The sequence below is a fragment of the Mustelus asterias genome, chromosome 16 (genome assembly GCF_964213995.1).
Source record: "Mustelus asterias chromosome 16, sMusAst1.hap1.1, whole genome shotgun sequence".
NCBI lineage: Eukaryota > Metazoa > Chordata > Chondrichthyes > Carcharhiniformes > Triakidae > Mustelus > Mustelus asterias.
In genome coordinates this window covers 93,315,688-93,321,851 of record NC_135816.1, presented here as the reverse complement: position 1 = coordinate 93,321,851, position 6,164 = coordinate 93,315,688, and positions in this window count along the sequence as shown.

Sequence of the window (6,164 nt, the reverse complement as noted above, 5' to 3'; positions counted from 1 at the left end):
CGCGAAATTTACATGGCCTTTTTCCCCAAGTCTTCAGTAACTGATTTATAGATCGATACGTATTGGAATGAAATTGATCACGTTTACTTGAATAGATATATTTCATTTTGAGAGCACAGCACGATTAATTTAAAATAAACATCAAGTTTTAAGGATGGTGTTTTTTGTCTGCTTGCTACTATAATCATATGCATTCAGTCAATAATTTGCTTTTAAATTTTCACTTGATTATTTAAGGTTGTCAGTTTCAGCAAGAATAAGAACAAAGAACGTACAGCACAGGAACAGGTCCTTTGGCCCTCCAAGCCCGCGCCGCTCCCTGGTCCAAACTCGACCATTCATTTGTATCCCTCCATTCCAACTCCGTTCATGTGGCTATCTGGATAAGTCTTAAACGTTCCCAGTGTGCCCGCCTCCACCACCTAGCCTGGCAGCGCATTCCAAGCCCCCACCACCCTCTGTGTAAAATATGTCCTTCTGATATTCGTGTTAAACCTCCTCCCCCCCCACCCCCAACCCCCGCGCCTCACCTTGAACCTATGACCCCTCTTGAACGTCACCACCGACCAGGGAAAAAGCTTCCCACCGTTCACCCTATCTATGCCTCTCATAATTTTATACACCTCTATTAGGTCTCCCCTCATCCTCCGTCTTTCCAGTGAGAACAACGAATGAAAAGCTAAATTTAAACATCTGAACGCGTTCGAACATTCAGCAACTCTGCGGACACCACAGGTGCAAACAAAAATAAATATTTAAAATGTATTCGTGTGGCGAATTTGTCTGGAGAAAACATTCAAGATGGATCAAAGGAACGAAATCATAAAATACGTTGACAGTTACCCACATAACGTGATGTTGGACAGCAGAACAAGGGAACGCGAACTCGAGAACAGAAAGTGGTGGAAAAACTCAACAATTTTGGGTGGATCTTTTTGACTGAAATTAGCGCTCCACGGTCTGGAGCTCTCCCCGCCCTGCGGACTGAATCATGGGGAGTGATCATGGCGGTTGTTACGAGGTCGTCGCGCCTGTTTTCGATAACGTGGCTGGCGGGCGGGTCAAGAGGTTGGGAATCAGCTGTCCTAATTTAAATAATAATTCAAAAGTTAAGTATGTTAACCAACCACAGTGCAATGATACAGTCAACATTCTCATCTTCTTGTGACAGGTTAGTGAGGATAGTTTTTCTGCGGGGCAAGGTTGTAAGGCCGTTATTAAAACTACCAACGCTATCAGCTGCAGGGTCTGCATATTTGCGGTCCCCAGCAATTTCAACTACTCGCGCGCCATTTGAAAGCTTGTTATTATCTTGCTGGGGATCCCGCAGCTTGCCATACTGTACGTCCCGCCTTTCAGCAGTCTTTGGACAGGTTGCAAGTCTGTAACTGGTCTTGAAACGCCGTAGTATAAAAGGCTACGGATAGTAAAAATGGGAACAAAATAGATAGGTGCTTGAGGGTTGGCGCAGACATGAATGGCCGAAGGGCCACTTTCTGCACTGCAAAGCTCCATTTCTATTCGCCGCTAATTGGATGCAATTATCGTATTGTGGCACCCGCACCGAAGGAGGGCCCCGAAGCTGGATTGCCGCCGACTTCCGGGGGTTGAGAATCCGCACTCGGTGCAAATTCGTGTTATTCAGCCTTCTGTCTTTAACTTTATATCAGTAATTTATCACGGAATCATAGCATCCCTACAGAAGGAGGCAATTCGACAACAATCCCACCAAGGCTCTATCCCCTCCATATGTACCTCGCTAATCTCTCCAGCCAACGTATCCCGGGACACTAAGGGACAATTTAACACGGCCATTCAACCTAACCCGCACATTTTTGGACTGTGGTAGGAAAGCGGGGCACTCAGATGAAACCCACTCAAACACGGCGAGCATGTGCAAACTCCACACAGACAGTGACCCAAGCAGAGATTCGAACCCAGGTCCCTGGAGCTGTGAGGCAGCAGTTCTAACTACTGCGGTACCGTGCCGCGCACACACTACACTGCAACGATACGGTCAAAAATCTCACCTTCAGGGCGGGACTTGTGACAGGTTAGTCAGGGCAGTTTTTTTCCGGGGCAAGATTGTAAGGCCGGATATTACAATTACAAACGCTATCGGTTCCCGGGCCTGCTTGTTTGCGGCTCTTGACATTTTCAAGTACTACCGCGCCATTATCTCGTTGGGGTTCCCGCAGCTTGCCATACTGCACTCTTTGAACACTCTCTCAGGAGATATCAGGTTATCAGGAGAAAGAGGACACAACGTCAGGTGGCAAGGTTTTATAGGGGTTGTGTGTGGGGTGGGAGGAGGTGGGGGTGTGGGCGGCGGTTGGAGGATTCCAAAGCATAGGGCTCACATATGAGCATTCATAGATGCAATCAGGGAAATGTGCTATAAGACGCCCGGTATCGCTCACATAAAGGAATGTAAGAAAAATTATTTCAAAACATGTTTGGAATTCGGGATTATTCTACTTCTGTGATTAGGACAGTAAGGTATTAAAACGTAAATCAATCCTATCGGTTACTATCTTATTTTCACTGTGTAATTAAGTGCCAATTGTTCTGAGCAGGTCATTTTTGAATGTCTTTGCAAGCTCAAATTAATTTGGTCAAGGGCATCGACTTAATAATATCTGACGGCTGAATAGGAGCGGAGAGAGGGATGTTCCCTTACACCATTGTTCAAACCCATGCGAGCGTGAATCTAATAAGCTCAATTATTTTGTTTCAAAATACATATAAATAGATGTCAAGGAAATATCTGGGAAGTTACCTCAGAGCAGGATGCCGATACAGTCATTGATTTAACATTGCTTTCAGGTACAGGTCCGGGATATTTGAATGATGAGCCCTTCAATTACTCAACTACAGCAACCATTGATAATAATCCAAGGGGAACGGTTATAGATTGATGGGGCAACTGTAACTGCCCTGCTTAACAATTTCGACAAAAACAAAACGCCAGGACAGCAAATCCCGAGCGGCAAATTCGATCTTGGCTGATGTTTTCAGAACAAAGAGAGAAAACTAAAGTTCGCAAGCTGCTATCCTCCATTTCACCTGACACTTTCATAGTAACTTTTCTGAGGATAGAAAACATGTGACTCTTTATGAATTAGTCTGCAACACATCCTAGCATCATAGGAATACATGCCAATGGAGTAGGCCATTCAGCCCGTCAAGCTTGCTTCACCGTTCATTGCAACTGTGGCTGATAGGGCACGAATGCCTTTTGCACACACTTTCCTCATGACCCTATACATTATTGCTAATCAAAGATCTATCAATCTCTACGTTTAATATATCCAATGGCTCACCTTGCACCGTTCTCTGGAGTAAACAATTCACAATTCCACAACCCTTTGAGTAAAGAGATTTCTCCTCACCTCGAACGTAAGTAGCATCCCCCTCATTTTGAAACTATGCCCCCTGATTCTGGACTCACCAACCAAAGAAAGCATCTTACCTGTATCTACCCTGTCTATCCCTTTAAGTATTGTATAGGTTTCAATGAGATCACCTCATTCTTCCAAATTGTACTGAATATAGGACAATTGTGCTCAATTTCTCTTCTTAAAACAGTCCTGCTGTCCCCGAAACAAGTCTGGTGAACCTTAATTTCACTCCCTTTGTGGCGGTAATACTCCTTCTGAGGTAAGGGGATCAAAATTGCACGCAGTACGCCAGATTCAGTCTACCTAAGCTTTTATGAAATTAAAGCAAAACCTCATTACTCCTCGACTCAAGTCCTCTTGCTATAAAGGCTATCATTCCATCAGCTTTACTAGGAAATTGCTGTTGCTGCATGTTAGCTTTAAGGGACTTTCGGACAAAGACATCATGCCCATTTGTTGATTTACACTTCTTAATTTCCTGCAATTTAGGAAACAATCTGCACATCTATTCCTTCTATCGATGTAGGTTACATTATATTTTTCGCCTTGTACTCCATCAGGCATATTATTGCTCACACGCCAAGTCTGTACAAATCACCCGTAGATGATTTCCGTCGCCCTCAGATTATGCATTCCCGTCTAGCTTTGTATCATCAGGTTGTGAAAAGTATGAGCGTTTGAAACTATAGAACGAAACTGTCGCATGTTCCTCCAAAACATTAAAGAAATAGGCATCACCAGGCTGCACGCACTGGATACTAAAATGTTATATATTGACAGAAATCGATGTAATGTTTAGCTATGTGTGTCGGCAGAAACGACTTTCATCGCCTCCCTCGTGTTCCGTTTGCACAGACTGACTGCTAACTCACGTAATTATTCATCCCTGAGTTACATTTGAAATTTCTGTTCTTCACGTGTCGTCCACGCCAATTAGTTTTACAGTTTTCAAGATGATGTAGTAAATTGTCAAAATGAATGGACCAGAATCCCATTCGGATCTGAAAAAGAGACGTTATATGTGTGGCCAAATTCCCCTCCAATTCGATTTTCAACTTTGCTGACGACACCACCGTAGTGGGTCGGATCTCAAACAATGACGAGACAGAGTACAGGAATGAGATAGAGAACCTGTTGAACTGGTGTGACAACAAAAATCTCTGCCTCAATGTCAACAAAAGGAAGGAGATAGTCCTCGACTTCAGGAAGCTAAAGGAGAACATGCCCCTGTCTACGCCCCTGTCGACATCAACGGGCACGAAGTAGAAAGGGTCGAGGCCTTCAAGTTTTTAGGTGTCCAGATCACCAACAATCTGTCCCAGTCCCCCGATGACATTCCATCAGCTTTAGAAAGCCCAACAACGCCTCTTCTTTCTCAGAAGACTAAGGAAATTTGGCATGTCAACTACGACTCTCACCAACTTTTATAGATGCACCATAGAAAGCATTCTTCCTGGTTGTATCATAGCTTGGTATGGCTCCTTCTCTGCCCATGATCGCAAGGAACTGCAAAAGGTCGTAAATGTAGCCCAATCCATCACGCAAACCAGTCTCCCATCCATTGACTCTGCCTACACTTCCCGCTGCCTTGGCAAAGCAGCCAGTATAATTAAGGACCTCACGCAGCCCGGACATTCTCTCTTCCACCTTCTTCCTTCGGGAAAAAGATACAAAAGTCTGAGGTCACGTACCAACCGGCTCAAGAACAGCTTCTTCCCTGCTGCTGTCAGACTTCTAAATGGACTTACCTTGCAATAAGTTGATCTTTCTCTGCACCCCAGATATGACTGTAATAGTACATTCTGCACTCTCTCGTTTCCTTCTCTCTGAATGATATGCTTTATCTGTAAAGCGCGCAAGAAACAATATGTTTCATCGTGTGTTAATACATGTGACAGTCGTAAATCAAATCAAACACATCGCTGTTTAGTTTGTTTCATTTGCCATGGCAGAATTCCCACCTTGAAAGCGCCATTGGATGTGTTAGGCTTGTTAGAGAATATAAAGACTGACAAATCCCCAGGGCCTGATGGAATCTATCCAAGGCTGCTCAGGGAGACGAGAGATGAAATCGCTGGGCCTCTGCCGCAAATCTTTGTCTCGTCACTGGACGCAGGTGAGGTCCCAGAGGATTGGAGGATAGCTAATGTGGTCCCGTTATTTAAGAAGGGTAGGAAGGATAACCCGGGTAATTATAGACCGGTGAGCTTGACGCCCGTGGTGGGGAATTTGTTGGAGAAGATTCTTAGAGATAGGACGTATGCGCATTTAGAAAGGAATAAACTCATTAACGATAGTCAGCATGGTTTTGTGAGATGGAGGCCATGCCTCACTAACCTGATGGAGTTTTTTGAAGAAGTGACCAGAATGGTTGACGAGGGAAGGGCCGTGGACGTCGTCTATATGGACATTAGTGAAGCGTTTGACAAAGTCCCTCACGGTAGGCTTGTGAAAAAGGTTGGATCTCATGGGATAAAGGGGGAGGTGGCTAGATGGGTGGAGAACTGGCTTGGTCATAGAAGACAGAGGGTGGTAGTGGAAGGGTCTTTTTCCGGCTGGAGGCCTCTGACTAGTGGTGTTCCTCCGCAGGGCTCTGTATTGGGACCTCTGCTGTTTGTGATTTATATAAACGATCTGGAAGAAGCTGTAACTGGGGTGATCAGTAAGTTTGCAGACGACACAAAATTGGCAGGACTTGCAGATAGTGAGGAGCATTGTCAGACGCTACAGAAGGATATAGATAGGCTGGAAATTTGGGCAAAG